Source organism: Pinus tabuliformis, chromosome X (assembly GCF_031772625.1).
Source record: "Pinus tabuliformis cultivar Carrire ecotype Pingquan chromosome X, CPIR1, whole genome shotgun sequence".
Classification (NCBI taxonomy): Eukaryota; Viridiplantae; Streptophyta; class Pinopsida; order Pinales; family Pinaceae; genus Pinus; species Pinus tabuliformis.
This window is the reverse complement of record NC_142308.1, coordinates 584,263,108-584,285,286: the sequence shown is the minus strand read 5'-3', so window position 1 is coordinate 584,285,286 and position 22,179 is coordinate 584,263,108. Positions and strand designations below refer to the sequence as shown.

At 37.5% G+C, this 22,179-nt stretch overlaps 1 long non-coding RNA gene across 1 annotated transcript; it reads left to right on the top strand.

Moving 5' to 3' along the window:
• The first annotated feature begins 8,034 nt into the window (after positions 1–8,034).
• Positions 8,035–21,948, top strand: LOC149141361 (uncharacterized). Its single transcript, XR_016264380.1, has 5 exons — positions 8,035–8,456; positions 9,250–9,350; positions 21,262–21,348; positions 21,442–21,534; positions 21,707–21,948. It is a non-coding gene; the product is annotated as an uncharacterized LOC149141361 (long non-coding RNA).
• The last annotated feature ends 231 nt before the right edge of the window (positions 21,949–22,179 follow it).

Sequence of the window (22,179 nt, the reverse complement as noted above, 5' to 3'; positions counted from 1 at the left end):
AATTTGCATCAAGTTTTGCACCAAATCTTACACCAAGTTTAGCACCAGGTATTGCAATAGGTTTTGCACCGCGTTTTGCACCAAATTTTATGCCAAGTTTTGTGTCATCCTTTACACCAGGTTTTGTTCCAGGTTTTGCATCAAGTTTGGCACCTAATTTTGTTTGACATACTTTTGCATCCTCATTTGCATCCACTTTTTGCACCTACACTTGCATCAACTTTTGCATCGACTTTCACATCCTTTTTTGCATCCTTTTTTAAATCATTTTTTGCATCCATTTTTTCATCCATTTGTGCATCCCTTTTGCGCCAAGTTTTACATCGTGTTTTGTGACTAGTTTTGCATAAAATTTTGCATCTACTTTTGTTGCATCCACTTTGCCCTCTTGTTTGGCATCCATATTTACATCCTCTTTTGCATCTATTATTGTACCCACTATTGCATCTAATATTTTTGTGCCACAATTAGCGCCTAGTTTGGCACCTCCTTTTGCACCCACTTTTGATTATAATTTTGAATCCACGTTTGCATCCTCATTTGCGTCTAGGTTTTCATCAACTACTACATCTATTTTTGCATCCCTTTTTGTATCCAATTTTGGATCGGGATTTGCATCGGGTTTTGTGTCTCGTTTCGCATCTACTTTTGCATCGACTTCTATTGCATCCACTTTTGCACACAATTTTGCATCCACTGTTGCACCCATTTTAAATTTCACTTTTTGCATCCCTTTTTACATCTTCATTTGCATCATACTTTGATTCTTTTTTTGCATCTATCATTACATCCACTTTTGTTATGCCACAATTTGCACCATGTTTTGCACTCATTGTTGTATCCACGTTTGCTTCCAATTTTGCATCCATGTTCACATCCTCTTTTGCATCAAATATTGCATCTATTTTTGCATCCACTTTTATGTTAGGTTTATGCATTGGGTTTTGCATTTCGTTTTGTATCTACTTTTGCATCTACTTACATTATATCCATTTTTTGCATCCAGTTTTGTTTTGCTTGTTGCATCAATGTTTGCTTCCACTTTTACATCCATTTTTGCATCTTATTTTGCATATTTTTTGTCTATTGTTACATCCACTTTTGTTGCACCATATCTTGCACCTACCATTGCAACCACATTTGCTTCCACGTTTGCATCCCCTATTGCATCCACTTTTGTTTCATCCATTTTTGCATATACTTTTGTTTCCGTTGTTGCATCCACATTTGTTTCACCACAATTTGTGCCAAGTTTTACACCTACCATTGGACCCATGTTTGCTTCCACTTTTTCCTTCATGTTTGCATCCAAGTTTGCATTGACAACTGCATCTACTTTTGCATCCACTTTTGTGTTAGGTTTTTCATGTTGTTGTGCATCTACTTATGTTGTATCCACTTTTCGTCCAATTTTATTTCTATTGTTGCCCCCATTTCTATGTTCGCTTTTGCATCCCTTTGCCAACACTCATCATATTTTCTGCATTGATGATATTCCTTATGGCATTGACAATTATGAACAATTGATGACAATGTCAATAATATTGACAATGATGAAAATGAAGATGATGGCGATGACATGAATTGTGATTATGATGATAAAGACGATAGTGGTTACAATGACAATGATGATGATGGCAATGATTATGATGATGACGATGCTAATGACGTTGGCGAATCTTCCCAATTTTAGATGTTGTCATTGTCATAATCATAAGCATTATCTTTGGTGTCATGATCATCATTTTCATCTAGGTCATCATCAAAAACAATAATGGCATGAATGATGATGATGCATGATTACAACAATTTCGATAGAAATTACATTAATGATGATGATGGGGATGATAAAAATGACAATGACGATGATAATGGTGGTGATGATGATCATCATCAATCATCTGTCAAAAATAGAGTTGTTATTTCTCTTACGTATATCAATGTGTCCTAAACAACCCTTTTCTAGCACTGATCACATTTTTTGGGTTGATGATATTTCTTACAACATCTACAATTATGAACAATTGCAAACAATGTCCATAATGATGATGATGATGGCATGAATGGTGATTATGATGATAATGTAATGATGGCAATAACAATGACAAGGATGATGGTGATGATGATGACAATGATTATGATAATGAGAATGAACTTACAATCTTATGGATTCGTGAACAATTACTAGTTTCAATACCATCTTCTGGATACGTATTACTATCATACTTTTTAAATTTTCTGTCTCTCTTGAGGTATGTTACTATAATGGTGTTGTCAACACTAGAAAGATATCTTGTTGTAATGGTGGTTCTAATGTTAGCACTAGCAAAGTTTAGTAGGGAGGATGCTACTACAAGAGGAATTCCTTCTAAGTGACTATGGCATTCAAAATGAGGCTTTATGGGCTGCTTGTTAACACATGTTCTCATGCTCATATAAAATTAATGTGAAAAGTTGCTTTAATTGGTTCCCATGCATAATTGATATTGATAATGGGGTGGTATAAAATTGTAATGGGCATATCCGTTAGTTAGTTATGATGGGTCAACAACATTGAAACCATCCAAGTGACAATTCACCTTGGAACAATCGTCGCTCGTGCGAAAACACGAAGTTTATGTAAATGAAAGTTGTGATTGTAGTGGAATTGAAACCATCGAGAAATATCAAAGAAGACGCTGCCTACCAGTTTTGAAAGGCAACCAAGGCATTGAACAACTATTTGCGTTAGGATGTAGTGAGGGAATCGAAGGAAATTTGGCAGCCCTAAGTTGCCATTACTATTGCCAATCACACATTCAATAGTAACCATAAAAGGTAGCCACATATAAACAAAACCTCGAGGTGTTGACAGTCAGAATCTATTGTAATAGCTTTGACGTATATATAGTTTTGTGTTTAGATGAGAATGAAGTGGGCTTCATCCAGGGTTCGGCTCAATCCTCATCCATTCCATGCAGTGGTGTTTAATTCGCCAAGCAAGAGAATATTACGTGAGTGTTCAGAGTTAAATCAACAGAAATCAAGGACGTGTGATTGTCAAATTATTGCTCCTCCCTTATGATTGAGTGCTTGATGCGATGGTCATTATCCTTGGGTGATACTTTTATTCCCCATTTTCTATTGAAAAAGTAGCATTTTTCTGTTCGATTATGATAGGATTGGATCATGAACGCCGGTTTGGGTGGATGTAGACCCATGTTTTTTTGTGGTGATCTTCAAATGTCTTGAGGATAAGAAAAAAATCCTTGACCAAGGTCCATGGTTTTGGGGATGAGTTGGTCTTCTAGTGAAGCCATGGTTTCCCAACTTCAATCCTCTCACTATGTTGCCGATGACTACTCTAGTATGGGTAAGATTCCCAGTTTTCCCATTCACTTTACCCATCTAGATCTCTTAGAAAAAGTGGGCAATTTTATTGGAAGATTCGTCAAAGTAGACAGGGAAAGACTTTTGAAAGGCATTTTCACCTATGTTTGCATATGTGTTTAGGTAGATCCCAATGAAGTTTTGCGAGATAAAATTGAGCTCAAGTGGATGGGAATTGTGTATTCTAGTTCAGTTATTCTGATCTTTCAATGGAAAATTTTGACTCTATTTTGGCTTACAGGCAAGATTTCATAAACTAACCCTCTCTATAAATGGACTAGACAAGGTTGTGCTCAAAATTTTGTTTAAAAAATGGCAGAGTTTGGGAAGAAGTTCTTTAAGTTAATGGATCAGCATTCAGATGCATTTCGAGTGGTTTGATTGAATGATTTCTGTCTCAGTTCCGCACATTTAAAAGTTTTGGAGAATGGGAATTGATAATTCTGGTATTTGATGGTGTTCTATTCAAATTACACAGAAGAAGATAGAAAGCTAGGGCTCACAACCCCTACCTAAGAAATTCTGGTATTTGATGGTTTTCCCCCGACCAACCAATTGTTAGGCTCACAACCCGGCTAGGCAAGGTCAAGTTTAGGAACAACCTAGCTAGGCGAAGTGAGAGAGTACCGTAGTTAAGCGCTGCAGGGTCAAAGAGAGAAGGTGAAGGGTTGGATGCCTCACCGATCAATGGGCTAAAGTAGGGGTTGGGTGCTTTGTCAAGCCCCCCCCGCTTCTTATTCACCAGTGTCGTGTCGAGAGCAAGGAACATTCTGGAAAATTCAATATTAAGCATCAATTTGCGATGAAACAGGGGATTCCTCTATAATCGGCTATGGGCTTATCTAGAAGGGCACCTCCTGGCCTTATGACTGGCATCTACACCTCCTTCCTTCCATATGCTAAGGTCAATGGTGAAGTGGGTCTAATATCTTGCTATGGAACTTCATGCATGGACAAGGAATCAATATCTACCTACTATGCCAAGGGAACTATTAGAAGGGTACTAAATAGGACCAAAGACTATTGGCTATTGGAATGGCTAAGTTATACTAGATCTAGATCTTTATCTCGGTAGAGAAGAGAGTAAAGAAGTGAAACGTAGAGATGCGAGTATCATATGTCTAGACGAGTATAATATGTATAGAGCTCGAAGAGAATGAAATTCTCTGAGAGCTAGCCATGGCTCAAAGAGCCTCTTTTTAGTTGTTGAATTTAATGTCGACTGCTTTCTCCTTTCCCTTATTTCCTCTCTCTTATTCTTTTTTCTTTTATCCTTTCTCTTATTCCCCTGTCCTTTCCCTCCTCTCCCTACCCGTACCCCACCCTCGCCCGGACGGCCCTCAAGCGTGCCTTCCCCTATCCTCGCCCTATGATCGCTTACCGCTTATCTTTTTTCTTGAACTCGTACCTTTGATGGCTCCTCCGGAGAGTGTTCCGTTCTCCTGCAGTGCCGCCCCTTACCTCTTTTAGAGTAAGATAGACTTCTTTCTTCAAACAAGTAACAGTTGTTCGAAAAAAAAGAACAACCAACAACACCCAAAGTACTCATACCGACTTTCTCTCCTACCGAACCGAAGCAAAGCGTAGGTAACCGACTTTCTTTCTCTCGATACGGCAACCGAAGCGAAGCGTAGGTAACCGACTTTCTTTCTCTCCTACCGAAGGTAACTACCAAAGGTAGGCATTCATCTACCGAAGGGAGGACGACAGGTAACTGACTTTCTTTCTCTCGATACGACAACACAACTACCAAAGGTAGGCATTCTTTCCGGCATCTTTCCAACTCTTGCTCTTACCTCTCTTTCCAAAGGAAGGAAGGGGGGTGTGGGGGGAAGGAAGGATCAGCTTCCTTCCCACCGCCAATGAAGGAAGGGGGTTGTAAGGAAAATATTATTAGTGCCAAATGAAAATTTATGTTAGGGATGCTTTCACATAGTTAGTTTTGTAATTATTATAAACATCACATACATAACAACCACAAATAAAAAAAGAATGTAATATATAAGAACAAAACTAATGAAGTTGTTAGTACTAAAATGAGGCATATACCATCACATGTAATCTTAGATATACTTAGTGTGAAACACCATGACATCAATGTCTGAGCAATTTGTAAATGTGCTACAAGGGCTCAATAGGGGGCTAATATTTATTTGATAGTCACGTTCTTGGCTTTGTTGCTTCATTTGAAGGAAGGAGGACACTATTGAATTATTTCAATTACATGGTTCACACCTTCCAAGTATTAGTTAACTTGCCTAAAAAGGTTCCTAACACAAGTGATCAATGCAAATATCACCCATAGGCTACTTTTGTTCACAAAACTTAACTCTCCCACTTTATTTTTGTAAAGACCCACTAATTCAAGTGTAGCCATGGTAGTTGATGCACGACCTCATGTGCACCAAAAAACATCCCATAACCAACCTCCTCGAACCAAGCTTACCCTTCCACTCCTAACACCAAAATGTGCAACACTTATCATAGGGTCCAAGGGGTATTGTCCTTGGTGGCCTCTCATCACTATTGATAACTAGGGTTGAAATGTCACACCCCATGCTTGTGAAACATCTACATCATTTGGCACATTGAATTCCATCCATGCGCACCAAGTTCTAATATGCATGCATGCTTATCCTATATCTGCTTATATTTAGGAATGCCAACCATGACATAACCATTACAATATCTTTCTTCTTATTCTTCTTCTTCTTATTACTATAGAAAAAAAGGACCCTTTTGTTATTCACGAGGAAGAAAAAAAGCACAAACATTGACAAAAAGATTGTAACTTCTGTCATTACAATGGGTTGCCAGAAGACAAGGCATCACGACCCAGAAGAAGAGAAAAAGAAGTTGTCGTAAAACCAAGGTTTTACAATTTTTTTTCTTCTGCAAATTATAAGACTGACTAGAAATGACAATAGCATGCAACCAAAAATTGTAGAAAGTGTATTATACAATCACGAAGAGGGCCCTACTATGAGAAAAACAAAGACAGTGACTAGAAATGACATTAGCCTGTAACAAAAAATTCCCGAAAGTGTATTATACAACCATGAAGAGGCCCCTGTCAAGAGAAAAAGAAAGAAATTGTATTTGAGGCTAATTGAAAGCTGAATGTAGACTCACTTGAAATTTATAGTAAGCTAGTTGATAACTAATTGAAAATTTGACTTAAAGCTGATCCATATTAGTATATGGGCATCGAATGAGAACTTTGAACTGGGTTGCCAACTAATTCATCATAATATATGTAACCTGTCTCCAGACAAATAATTCTTTTTTAGAGAGAATCTACAGTTGTATTTAGCTCCCTATGGATGTGATGGAAATTGATTTCCTAGAAGTGGTTCTTTAACTCCACAATTTTGCTTTTCCAGGAGGATAAACTTATAACTTCCTACTATGCTTTACTGTCATTATTTTTTGCCTCCATTACAATATTTGTATGTCAACAACATGGCACACTACAACCAAGAAGATGAACAATTACATCATTAAGAGTTACAAAACCATCTTGCCATCGAATAACCAACATTAATTAAACAACCATTTAACAACATAATAGCAATTACACTATATATATATATATATATATATATATATATATATATATATATATATATATATATATATATATATATATATATATATAGATATATATATATATATATATCACATTACACGTATAAATACCGCATTTCAATAGAAGTTAGATGAATTGCGCTAGTCCCAAAGTTTTGCTTTGACTTGAAATTAAACTCTTCTTCACTTTGTGATTTTTGTGTTATCCACTAGCATAGACCCATCTTAAATATAGATATAATATGAGCGGAGAGGGATCCAATTTCTTCATTGGCAATTATTTTTTATGAGCAAACATTATTTAAATGTTCTGTATTTTTTTTTTTTAATTTCTTTTTTTTAATTTATTTTGGCCGACACTAGCAAAATTTCAACTTTGATGATGGACAAACATCGTTGTAACCATACTAGGCTGTAGAGTGAGCTTGGCATATTCATATTATTTTCATCCTCAACATTGAGGATTGTGTAAAGCTCAGTGGAAGATGCCCCTTGGAATGATGGACAAACATGGCTGTAACCATACTAGGCTGTAGAGTGAGCTTGGCATATTCATATTATTTTCATCCTCAACATCGAGGATTGTGTAAAGCTCAGTGGAAGATGCCCCTTAGAATAGTTTTGATGCCCCCAAAATGACTTCCATTCTCAATCCCTCCCCATGAAATTTGAACTTAAGACCTCGTAACAACTAAACCCCATACAAACCAACTACCCTACAACTTATCATGGATCAACCACAACAATACTTATTATAATAATTTAAAACCAATATTTCTAATTACTTTTCCATATTTATCTCATTTACAAACCCCTCAACCCCATCCCATTATTATTACAATAAACACAATAATATATCACCAAGGAAAGAGTTCAAAATTTCGAAAACAAAAAACGCACAACAACCTCTGGTCCCAACATGACAACATGAATGAAGTAGGCCTCTCATGTTGGAGATGATTTAGGGGTTATTCCATGGCCTTCTCTCCCTTTGAAACCCCCCAACCATCCCTGTAATAATTTATTATATTATCTTTAACGATGCTACTTTTACTCTCAATCTTTAACAGCTACCGGCCTTCCCTCTTCAAAACCCTTATATAGAGTGTTTTCTCTCCATCGACCTCAAAAACCCTTATATAGAGTGTTTTCTCTCCGTCGACCTCTTTGCCCTTTGCCTTCAAAGCATTTTTGCACAGTTAAATCCTTTGTCCAAAATCCTCGGGGTTTCGCATTCGTGTCTGATATTGGGCGAGTTTCTGGCATATTTTGGATCCATCGATTTCATTCGAGCCCTCCCTCTGTGCACTATCTGGTATTGGGATGGCCGGAACTTAGGAGGATCCTGTTCTTACACGGGCAGTAGATGACGATTCGAGAGAGAACGAGGATGATGCCGGAAAGGAAGAGGACACTGGAGCTCAGGTTGCACCCATTGTTAAGCTTGAGGAGGTTACTGTCACCACGGGCGAAGAAGAGGAGGATGTCCTTCTTGACATGTAAATTTCTTAATCCATGGCTATTTCATGATTTTGTTTTCTCAGTTGAAAGTTGTTTTCATGGCCTCTTCGGTGGCCCTTTTCCTGTGCACATAAATGGGACCTTGACTATAAGGAAGATGCATTTGGGCAGTTATTTACTTCTAATTTTTCTCCTTTTTAGTAAGATCTGTTTTTATCGGGTTCTCGATGTTTTGTTCGCCTGTTGATGATGATCAGATTTGTCATTTCAATGGGGTGCTGAAGAAACTCTATGGTAGATGCATTTAGCGGGCTATGGTTTGTTTTATCGGGTAATTAGGGTTTTGCTTTTCTGTGTATTTTTGGTGGGATTTGATGCACTTTGATGGCGAATTCGTTATATTTTGGATTCTTCGCAAGATATTGCATGAAATTCTGAACACCAGAGAAAATTTACCCGAATATTGATAGTACCTTTATGGAACTTCCTGAGATATGAACACATATTGAATCATCAAGTTTGCTTTGTCTTTTCTGCTCTCAATACTGTTGAACTCCTTCGCAATGTTCTGTAATCGGAAAAACAGGGAATTCCGGAAACAACAAGTTCTGAATTCAAACCACGGGAGCTTTAGGTTTATCTTAGGGTTTAGAATTGAGGGTTTTTCATTCTTTCAACGAGCGTTGATCATATACACAAGCAATATAAGCTCCCTTTCTATTTTAAATTAAATACACTTTCCTTCATCCAGTCATGCTTTTTGTCTTTCCATCGGAATAGTGGGGATGAAGCTTGATGAACTGATAAATGGGATTGAATTTCCACTTGCAGGAGTATGTTGTTGTACTTGTCTGTCATGGAAAGCAACAGGATCAGGCAAAGAGAGATCTGGATGCATTTCTTGGCAATCACAGTGGTGCATTTGTGGCATGGTATTTCAGTCTTTTCACAAATTTCTGTTTTCTCTGTTCTTTTGAGTCAGGATTATGAGGGCTTATTGCTCTTATATCAGCAAGCATAGAATAGAAATAACATGTTAGACTTTTCCAATATAACATTCAAAATGTATAATGTTTCGTATCTAACGGAGATAGGTTCATTTGACCAAATAAAACAATGCACATTATCATATTTGTCTTTACTTCACAAAATTCCAAAGTTTCCTCCAAAGGGCTATAAACAACAGCATTGCAATCAAAATAGCTATCTTGAGGTGCAGATGAATGGATCGGAGGCAGATATTTCTCTGGTCGACAACAATTAATGGTAATTCTAGACAAGATAATCTGTACCCGAGGACATATTTTTCAAGACAAAGTTGTGTTTGATGAATTGCAGTTATGTTTAATTTGTTCTTTAGACACTTCTTCAAAGAGGTAATGCTTTGGTCGTTTGCAAAGGATTTTTTTGATTTTATTTTTAAATTAATGCACATATCCTGAAACTAGGATTGTAAGGTGCTTCTGAGTAGAATATGAGAAACAATGCTGGCTATATTGTGATATCATAAATGCTCACTTACATGTATTTACTTGGTGGAAGCAAAACAAAACAGAGAAAATTAACATTGCGCAAGAACATCGGGCCTATCAGTTTCCTCAAACAGTTTCCTTTCATGCTTTATCTGATAGTCTCACTTGGTTGAGTTTTCTTATTTTGTAACCTCTTGCTTTGCTATAATATGATTTTGCACCTGAGGGCAACCTTACTTCCAGACTTTTTTCTTTTGAACCAGCTTCCTCTTATCATGATGGAGCAATGTGCCCAGATTTAGCGTTATAGGGAACCATTAGCACCTTTTTGTAGAATTTCTTTGAAAATTCTGCAACTGCTGTAGTGAACAATTCTGAAACTAATTTGTGACACCAAGACACAGAGTTTCTCTACTCTTTTGCAGCGGAATAAAAAAGAGTTAAAAACACATTCATACAATACAATAACACAGGATTTTTCTATGGAACCCTACATGGAAAACCCTCTGCTAGCTGTAGATTTTTATTGACAAAGTTGAGCAAATAAAATTAATTACAAGGAAAACTGTTTCACTACAGAACAAGGTTGTTCTTTCTGCTGACACTTAGCTGAAAACTGCTTGCAACAACCCTGTCCTTAGCTCCTAAATCCTTGTGCTGGCCTGCCCCTGTTTCCTTGTGCTGGAAGCCTCTATTTTCTAGTGCAATAGTGGCCCTATCTTCTAGGAATTACTCTTGATTTCTAGCGCACACTAGCATGGATTTTCTCTGCCAAAACTCTGTGCAGAGGCCTCTCCTTCACGCTCTTCCTAGCTCTGCCATCTCACACACAAAACTCGCACTCTATTGTTTGGTCTCACAACCTGTAAAAAATTAATGCCTGCTCATGCTGTAGCCCACCCAGTTTCAAATTCTTGCAAGGTTTAATGCCCAAAACCCATCAATAGCATATGACTGATATACACATCATTTTATCATTTTCTGCATTTAACTTGAAACAACATAGAGGTACTCTACATTTCACTTTCAGCTGATAAGAGAAAAAATAAGGCAAGCACACACATGAATTTTACATTGTTTTTGGTCAACATGATCGTAGAAAAACCCCGCAGCGGGGAAAACCAGTTCTTCTAAGAGGATTTTATTTTGTTTCTTTGACGAAGCATCACTGAAATCCCATTCTCAAACTGAGTTCTGAACTGTCTTCAACAAATGTTCATGTTGAAATTACAGTCCTCTGAAATGCTCCTTCTTCTTAGGAATTCAAGCCACACTGACAGTCACAGGTTCCTTGAAACTCGGGTTCATCACAGCAAATATGCACAGGTTTTTTTATCAGCGTTTAACCTCCCTGGAATTTGAGCAAATACACTCCAAAACAGCTCTCTAAATATCATTGATATACCACTAAAACCAGGCTTGAGATTTTTGCTAGTCTTTGCCCAAGAATCTCACTGTGTCCCACATAAATACGCTGGCAGAGAAATATGCTGCTAAAACACTTGCCTACGGTGAGGAGTAACCAAACTTGACTCCTAATAAGCCTTTGACCTGTGTGCAACCACTGGCTGTGACAGTCTTCCAAAATTTCGTGCTCCCTTTTTAGCTTTAACTCGGCCTTCTAGGGATTTGATTAACTGTGGTCTTGTTCCTAGTTCTTGCTGTAGAATTTCTTCACAAAAATTCTCTTCCTCCTATCTCCTTTCCTCTCCTCTATAGTTCTCAAGAGGATTGAATGAAGGAGCTCTTCCTTGCTGCCTCCAAATGCAAGCTCCACAACATGGTTGCGTTCTGCTCTGATTTGAGTTCACCTTGGAACACAGCCTCCTCCTTTAGCTGTCTCGATCTCCTCTCAAGCTTCCCTACACCCTCCTCTTTCCTTTGAGAAGAATAATGAAGAATCATTCATTTCCTTTAACTTCTGTTTTTCTTTTGAGAGGGAAACCTAACCCTAAAGGCTAAAGATCAAGGGCTGAGATTAAATCTCAGCTAATGAGATCTATAGTTGAGATCAAGCTCCCATTAGACCCCTTTCTCATGATGACCCCTCACTTAACCTTTTAATGTTTTAGTACCATGGTCACTTTGTCGCTCATAAAGTGAGTTTTAAAATATAAAGGTTACCTTATTAACATAAAGTGGACTTAGTACTTTACACAAAGTCACTTTAATAACCCATGTGACTAATAAATTAGAATTACAAGGTACACAACTCATAAAAGCTTCTTTAGCTCCTTGACATTAATAAACACATAATGTCACTTAGAGAAAAGGATATTAATGTGTATTCCTAGGACAAAAGGATAAATTCCTAGGAAACACTTCCTTGGTACTATATTCTCAACACAATGTTGTGCTCACAAAATAGTGATCCATTTTTGTGCCTTCGTCCTCCTTATAAGCAATTCACATCAACTAAATTTGGCAAGTTTATTTTTTGAACTCGGTCTTGTGATTGACTAGTTAACTGAGTCTAACTGACTCATGTAATTCGTCTTGCCTCAATTTAGAAACTGAAGCTCACTTGCTTGTCCTTTGCCAAAGATAACTCGCACTAGGAGACAAACAACTGAGCCTCCAACTATACACATGAGTTAAACTGCTTCATGAACTCGACCTAATTTTTAGGAACTCGTCCTAACTTTTAGGAACTCATGCATGCTAAAGACATGAGTGCTTGTGGTCTCTTTGACTAAGGAACAAGTCAAAGAAGACCTTACTCGCTTCTATTTTCAACATTCCATCTTAGCGAGAAAGGTGCTTTTGGAAGAACCTCGTCCACTTGGATCTATCTCCAATACTACCACGTTCTCCGTTGTTGCAGCTTCTTCCGCTGAACTAGAAGACTTTGCCTTCTTTTGCGGAACCTGATAAGACCTTTTCTTTCCCACCATGCTCTGCGAGTCTATCACTTCAGTCATAAAGGCCATGCACCCTGTGTACCTTTGTGGCTGCTTCCTTTGGTTGAAGGTGATATTGGAAGATCCAACTCTCCCTTGATCTCCCTTAAACAAATCCTTTGCCCACTTGGCTCAAACTCTCCCTATGCTGGGAGTCATTGCTTGAGTCGCTGCCTCGACTCGCCTTCGGCTATGCTCCTCATCATCTTGTTGGTTGGCCCAACTGCCAACTAGCTTATACTCAAATGTTGGTCCTCACTGGACTCGTTCTTTCGCTTAGGACACTTAGTGGCATAGTGTCCAAACTCATGGCAATGGAAGCACTTGACCTTTCTTAGATCCTTTTACTTGCCCTTTTGACTAGACTCGACCACTCCTTGGCCCTCCGTGCCCTTGGTCTTGCTACTCTTGCTTGTTATGGAAAAGTTCTCCTTGTCCTCTGTCTTCATCGATCTACCATTTTTGGTCCTTCTTCGGATATCTTCCTGAACGTAGTCAGTCAATAGCATTTCCCAACTAGGAAAATTATCTCTGTCATTGACAACATCCTGGAACCCATACCAAGACTTGTGAAGTCGTAGAAGATCAAAACTCACAAGGTCATGCTCTGGTATACTCATGAGTGAATTTTGACAAATACGTGACAATGGACTCATCCTTGTTCACCTAGATACTCCTTAGCTTCTCCTTAAGAGCAAGCTTCTTGGTATCGCTGGTACTCTGATATAGATCTAAAATAGTTTTGAACATCTCATAAGCTGTCTTCTTCTCATAGATATGAGGAAATATATGATCTCTGACCCCTTCTAGAATAATCGTCCTTGCCTTGATATCATTCTTAGTATGCCGGGTCAACTGTTGGGGATCTTGTAGTGGTGGTATAGCCTGCTTCACAAATTCTCCCACCCCATTATCCTTCAAAACTATCATGATCCTCCCTTTCCATGAAACGAAGTTTGATGCTCCCTCTAAACAGTTATCTGCTCTCAAACCTTGGTATGCCGTCCTGCTTTCCTAGAGAGCTCTCCAACACCTGCCCACTAATAGCTTAGTAGTCCTTCACAAGAGGCTGTACTTAGGGCACAATAGGGCAACTTCTAACAACCCTCCAACCTGTACACTTAAGCTGCCCACACAATTGTCCAATGGGACCTCATCCACTTAGTAGAACATCAACTTGAGAATAACATTCAACATACCTTAACCAATAGAGACTTCTTCTGCTTCTCTAGGTCACACCCCTGTGCAATTACCTGAAGTTTTCGACCCTCTGATTAGGGCATCTTGCACCTACGTCAACCCATAGTTTGTTGCCTCAAAACTTTGCAAACATTTCTCCACAGGTTCCTCTTCTATGCGTTAGCTCTTGCCCTCTTATATATTGTTGTTCCAGCTCCTTAAGAACATAGACCAGCCCTAAACTAGGGCTTAATCTCTCCTGTAACAACACATAAAAAACTTGGTCTGTTTTGCAAGTTGTTTGCACCACAAATAATGCACAAAAAGACTACCCAAAATGCTCCTCTTTCAAGCTACTTGCTCCTGCCTAACTTGGCCTAATTAGTTACAAGAAAAACGAACCAAAACCAATCCTCTTCTCCACTTTGCTAGGCTCCTTTGGGCTATGACTATTTCAGGGAGATTCTCCTTATGATGTTGCACTAGGATGTGCCAATCAACTTGTGTTGGTATTTATTCTGTTCCTTGCTCCGATACCATGTAGAATTTCCTTAAAAATCTTGCAACTGCTGTAGTAAACAATTTTGAAACTAATTTGTAACACCAAGACAGGATTTTTGTAGGGAACCGTACTAGGAAAACCCTCTGCTAGCTATAGAATTTTATTGAGAAAGTTGAGCAAATAGAATTAATACAAGGCAAATTGTTTCACTAGAGAACGACATTGTTCTTTCTATTGACACTTAACTGAAACCTGCTTGCAACAACCCTGTCCTTAGCTCCTAAATCTTTGTGCTGGCTTGCCCCTATTTCCTTTCGTTGGAAGCCTCTTATTTCCTAGCGCAATAGTGGCCCTATCTTCTAGGAATTACTCCTAATTCCTGCGTACACCAACAAGGATTTTCTGTGCCAAAACTCTGCGTATAGGCCTCTCCTTCACACTCTTCCTAGCTCTGCTAGCTCACACACAAAACTCGTGCTCTCTATTGTCTTGTCTCACAACCTTGTGCTCACAAAACAATGATTCAATTCTGTGCCTTCGTCCTTCTTACAAGCAATTCACATAAGGTATATCTAGCAAGTTTATTTTTGAATCTCGGTCTTGTGATTGACTAGTTAACCGAGTCTAACTGAGTCATGTAACTCATCCTGCCTCAATTTAGATACTGAAGCTCACTTGCTTGTCCTTTTCCAAATATAATTTGCACTAGGAGACAAACAATTGAGCCTCCAACTATACGCAGGAGTTAAACTGTTTTATGAACTCATCCTAATTTTTAGGAACTTGACCTAACTTTTAGGAACTCGTGCATGTCAAAGATAGGATTGCTTGTGGTCTCTTTGACTAAGTCACAATTCAAAGAAGACCTTACTCACTACTATTTTCCACACACTTATATATATATATATATATATATATATATATATATATATATATATATATATATATATATATATGAAATGTGGAAAGAAATCATTATGAATAAATGAGCAAGAACATTTACATGACAAACATAAATGACAAGCAATATTCCACCATCACTTAACCCCAATGTGGGGAAACTCTTGATCAATTCTTCTTATATTCTTCAATAATTCAGCAGAGAGAGAGAGAGATATTATAATTTACAGATCTGATAATTAATGACAGCGGCAAAAGAGACCTAACCAGAAAAGTCATTGTTGGTCAACAGGGCAGATTTGACCCTCATAAATTGGTCAACTTCAGTCAACTTCGGCCTCCAAACAACAAGATGAATCAACCCTCAAAAGAACCCAAAATCAGCGCAGTCAAATTTGGTCAAACAACCAACCTGTGGTTAGCCCTAGCTGCAGTCAACGTTGGTCAAAGTCAATGTTTGGCCTCAATTTCTGTGCCTAGAAATGCGGCTTGCCCAAATAGAGATAGCCCCCACAAAACGTGGTCAAAGGAGGTCAACTCATGTTGGTCAACGCTTGGTCAAACTGTCCAGAAATTCAGTGTCTTGAAATTTCGGCCTCTTGAAATTTTGCTTTCCTGAAATTTCAGACGTGTGGAGAGAGAGATGCCTAGAAATCCGTACCCAATGAACGAGGAGAGAGAGAGAGAGAAGTGTGAAGATGAGTGTATCCAAATGAGGCTAAGGCATCATGTATTTATAGCAAACGTTGAGGATGAATAGACGTGACTGTTGGGCTTCTAAGCCTACATAAGTTTGTTGGCCGACCTTGACAATTTGTCCATAATCAAAGTAAATTCATAACTTCATTTGTACATGTCAGAATCGGATGATCTTTAGATCACTCCTACACCTATCGGAGAGAGGAATCCAAGAAAAATATCAGTTGTCATAAATAAGATGACCCATGTGGAGTTTGGCCCTAGTTGCCGATTTTAACATGATGAAACTACGTAATCCAAACTTTAAAATATGGTATGAAAAGCTTAGTGTGCCCAATCATTGATTTTTTGTTTGAGGGAAGGGTACAGTTTTGCTAAGGCAATGATAGAGGAGTCAAATAAGCAATATCACTAACATTGAGGTACATAAAGCACTTGGTGCTTTTGATTAATTGCCAATCCTGAAATCTCGAAAAATGTTAACTCTGTTGAATTTTGAATGGGATATGAAGTTCTACTTTCTCGATATGAAGTTAGAGGAGATGGGAACCGCTTTTAAACATATCAAGACAATGAATGGTAATGTTAAAAATTTAAGTAAAGGTTTTACTTTAAGACTTTAACATTACCATTAATTGCCATCATTTTAACGCAAATTGAGAGTGAAACCCAGTCTTAAATAAATATTTCTAGTGTATGAAGTTTCTAAAAGTCTCATGAATTCATAATTATCCTCTAATTAGTTATTAAAACAAAAAAATGTTGTTCCCAACATTTAAATCAAGGCAAAATCAAACAAATTTCATTTAGAAACACGTTGTACAGATGTTGAAATGCATTTCCCATGTGAAATATGTTTCATATGAATTGAAATGCGTTTCTCATGTGAAATATGTTTCATATGAATTGAAATGCGTTTCCCATGTGAAAATACATTTCATATGAATTGAAATGTGTTTCAAGAGCATTTTAGTTGTGTTTCAGTGACTCGATATGAAAACGCAGCTGGTATGCAGGGGCGGGCCATGTTTCCTGCATCATAGATACCTTCTCATATTTGGAAATTTGTTTTTGTGGCTGATCAAATGTGTCGTTGGTTCTTCTTCACTTTGTTGTTCCCTTTGATGGGTTTCCTAGTCTATGATTTGATAGATGAGATGTCTAGTGGTTGTGGTTGCATGGTATAAAGGTTGGACATAAAGAGCTCCTCCACAATCTATGATTTACATGTTTAACAATCCTTTTCTTAAGTCCAATTATATACAAAATTACAAATCCTAGTGCAAGTGAAAATACGTTCTTCTTCAATGTTGCTTTTGTCAAACTAAACAAACAGGAAACAATTTATTTGACAGGTGGAAGAAGTGATAGGCTTAGAGCAATTGAATTGTAGGCCATGCTTCTTGACAAATTGATGAACAGATGTCTCCTTACTTGAGATTTAGGTTGGCACCATGGCACCATCCTGTCCATCATTATACACTAATCTTGTCATTATCTTCTTCACTGTGAATGATTGGCCTGTTCCCTGCAAATAGATCTGGGCATAGAGGAGCCAATCCAAGAACAGTAATCTCTAGCACAAGACAATATTAATGATCTAAATACCTAATCCTGAAGCTTGAGTTTGATTTTTCTCTACTGGTTCTGAATCTCTGATTGAGAATCTCCCACTCGTCATTATCAAACCTTCTCCTTCATCATTGGCATCAGCTGCACTGCTGAGGTACTTTGGTTGGTTGTCATTGGACTTGAGAGCTTGAAGTTTCAAATGATTATAGTAACAGACAGCCAGAAAAGCCAGTCCACACCCACTCAAGTTTATGACTGTAACCTTTTCATTTATTACAGACAAAGATTATGTTATGAGCAGCCAGTCCTTGACAAGACCAGCAACATTCATAGTCAAGGCTGAAGTCTTTCCTATCAGAAGAAATACTGCAAGATTAAGAGCCAAGGCACAAGCAGAAATGTCATGTAATCCAAATCAAAGGAAGAGACCCTGATTATCAGAAATGGGTATTCTACTAAGGCCCAGGGGGTGCTGAGAAAAACAAGGCAACAAGGAGCAACAAAGATGTGATGGGATTCAACTTAATCCCTTTTGATGTTCGTGGAATTTGTATGAGAACCAATTGGGTAGTCTCACATGCAACTGCACTTAACTGGAGAATCACCTCCCATGCATTCATCTTGGCCTCCCCATAAGCTGAAATAGTAACTCCAATGGATATGGCCAACATATTGGCCTCGGGCTCACATTTATAAGCTTCTTTCTTCAGGGAAACCACAATCAAATACACAGCAATGGGAATTAGAGCTTTCAGCATTTGAAATAATGATACTGAGAGGAAAACATAGGCAGAATTTGAAAACCAGAGACCCAAAGAATACACTTATCAATACTATGGGTTCAACGAGCTTGAAGACTCTTACAATAGCAACAGCCAGTGTTGAGTAGAAGCCCATGTGAATCATGGTGGGACTGATCACACTAAAGTTGTCAAGCAATGGCAACTCCAATGGATATGGCTAACATATTGGCCATGGCCTCACCTTTATAAGATTCTTTCTTCACGGGAACTGCAATCGAATGCATATCAAATGGGCACAAGAGCTTTCAACATTTGAAATATCGATACTTTGAGAGACATGCACCAAGGGCTGCATCATTTAGGATTTGTACTCAGTTTAGGTGTCATATTCAAGGGGAAGTTGTTATGCTTTCCACCACTTCATAGATTGTTAGAGTGATGAAACAAAAGAGGCTCCCTCTTGAGGCTAGATTATGTCATTCATATCAGTTGTGTTGTTGATGTCCTAGCTCAGCCAGGTCTTGCCAAAACTCTGTTGAGGTTCAAAATTTATTATAAACTGAAATGTCTTCACAAGAATTGACCTCATAAAATGCCATAATCACAAGATATGCCATACATGGCTGTGATTATGGCTCGCAAGACCCTTAGACTTTGAGCAATGAGGCTCGCAACATCACTTATGATTATGCACTCTACAATTCTGTGACCAGCTGAATGTCAAGCAATTGAACCGCGATTTAAATCCTATTTTGTCAGCAATAATTACTATACTTTGTCTTTATTTAGTGTAGAGAACCAAGCACTTATTCTGCTCATCTATAGAAGGGACAATGGTTGTTTGCCTATGAGGTATAAGGAAATCCTATCAGATGTTTTGTATTTTCGTATGGAATTGAATCATACTCCTGCACACTGTAACATTCATATATATCAACCTGTAGAGGCTTTAATAACACCTGGTATTCTGGTTAGTGATTTTATTGGACCTCATGTGCATATCCTACATGCACAGGATGGACTATTCATATGTTACAGGGTATTATTCTTATTATTTAGGGTGCACATCTTCAGGTGCTCAAGAACGATTACTAGAACAGTCAGTTAATTCTGCAATTTAAAGGATGAAAAAGGAGGTTATAGGAGTCTAGTTTTGGTTCTCATCCACAATGTCACACTAGTCTACCTGGGCATGGTTCTCATGGTTTAATAGTGACTTGAGGAGTCATAATACCACAGATCACTAAACACGAACAACTAAGGTAGCCCAAGGACAATAGCCATCTTTACACATTAATTAACAGGTCTTACATTAATTATCCTAGGGGGTTTTAATACTTCCAAATGCTTAAAAAACAGTTAGCAGAGCATTCACATTACACATTCCAGCAATCTTTTCTATAAACCAACCAAATGTAGTCAGGAGAGCCCTCCTTTTAAACTATACAACCTTATTGTTAGTATGATCAACATTATTTTAATATATAGTGTGACAAACCGTATGTGACAGGCAGGTGGAAAATTTTTCTCGCAATTGACTAAGCGACGTCCTGCGAGCCAGACTTGAGACGGAAACCCTCGTCAGAAGTATATGCTTGGCTCTTTTCCAAACAAATGAAGATTCAATGAGGTTTTGTGTAATCACTTCTGGTATCGTATTGGGTTATTGTTAGAAGCGATAACTGGATTCGGATTCTCATCGAGTGAGTTGTTCTGCTTTCTCAATTTGAGAGGGTTTGTTTGGAGGGAAAAATGAAAGAGGACATACGAGAATAGTGAGGGGAAAGATGCAGAGGAAGAGGATTGAGAACATCGCCAGCAGGCAGGCTACATTTTCCAAACGTAGGTGGATTGCTGAAGAAAGCTTACGAGCTCTCGGTGCTCTACACTGCAGAAGTTGAACTTGTGATTTTCTCACCAGCAGGAAAGCTCTATGAACTGTTTTTTAGTGCAAATCCTACTATTTTGATTCTAATAATCATGGCTATGCAAACCTCATGAGATTCTTACTAATAACCCAGGTGGTGCAAGCCCTAGTAAGCTCGATGTTGAAAAACTTAGTGTAAAACCTCCAAATCGCTGGTTTTGTTGTAGTGCTTATTGGAGAGTATATAAAAAATTTCACACCTTTTTATGAGATATGGGAGGAAAACATGTTAAAGATTTTTAATAAATATAAAATTTCCAAAATGATGCTAGTTACGTGTGATTCTTTTTTCATTGTTTGTGATTATGAAAAATGAAACTCGATGTTTTTTCATTAGTGCACACATATTTCATTATATAATTGCATATAGAAAAATCATTCCAGAGCCGATAACAATAAAAGTGAAGAATTTATGGTCCAACGTTATATTTAAGGGAGATGTTTAAGGATGACGTTTGAATTTTGTTTTTCATTTTAAGACATTTGGAGCAAATATTAGGAAGGACTTTGAGAAAGGATTGTCCTTCATTTTCGAAAATGGAGTTGTTCCTTTCCAGCCATATGCCCCAAGTGACCATCAAAGGGAGAGCTCATATGTTTTTTGGATGTTTTCTTTATAGCCATTTTTTTACACATATCCATAGAGTCCCCATGCCATTGATGTGAATTACTTGTTCAGTTTTTTTTAACCAACATTTTTAACCAAACAAGAAAAATTAAAAAAATGCCTCAAGATCAAAGACTGAAACAAAGACCTATTGACATACCTTTTAAAGTATGGAAAGAACTTGTAAAATCATATGAGAATTTGGATGCACAAAGAAAAGCCGGCAATGAGAGCATTCAGGTATTGAATTTTTCATTAAACATTATTTAGAATGTATTAATACTTATAAGTATCTTAGACATGTATTTGTGTGAAAATAAATTGAATTGGTTTATGTTTAAGGACAAGGCATCGAAGGCGAGGTTAACCAAGACAAAAGTCACTTATCGTAGTGGCTAGAAAGGTTTAAAAGCACTGATAACAACCTTTGTAAGTATATTAAACATGTGATATTTTTTTAATAAATTTTGTACTAGAAGAAAGTCATTGTTATCTAATTTCTCCCTATTTACTGATTGATAGGAACTAAAATATGGAAGACCTCCAAATCATTTGGAAAAGGAGGTGCTGCAGCAAAAGAGATGGGTTGAATTTGTTGTTTGGATGGACTCTATGGTATGTAATCTTAGTTGGATTTCCAATATACTTTTAAACCATATTTTCATTTTATTTTTTAGTACTATTAGATATTATATCTTACCTCATTTTATGGTTAACATTGTATAACAAAAACATGCGTTGCATTATGTAATTAATACTAACATGTAATATTGATTTTTTTTGTCAGAATGCTATAGGTAATGATTGCCAAGACGATGATCCAAATTATGTTCAACATATATCAGGAGATGATGAGGATGAGGATGAGGATGATGGTGGTGAAGGAGGAGATGATGATGATAGTTGCGGTGTTGGTGATGATGTGGATCAGAGTAATGAGGATGGTCAATATGATCATGAGGATGATCTTGGTGGTGGTAGCTATGCATGCACATGCATTGTTTTTTATGAAGAAATTATTGTGTAGAATGACATTGCTATGTTTAGATGGGTGTTGTGAATTTACCCTATATCAATGAGACATTTTGATTTTGTAATCATACGATGAGTTTGATTTATGTATGTTGTTAATTTATCGTAGAATAACGATATTCATGAAATATTTTGATTTGTTAATCATATTTGAATTTTACTTGTTTTGATTAAAAATAATACTAATTTTATTAGTATTATGTTGCTATTTTATACATGTTTTGAAAA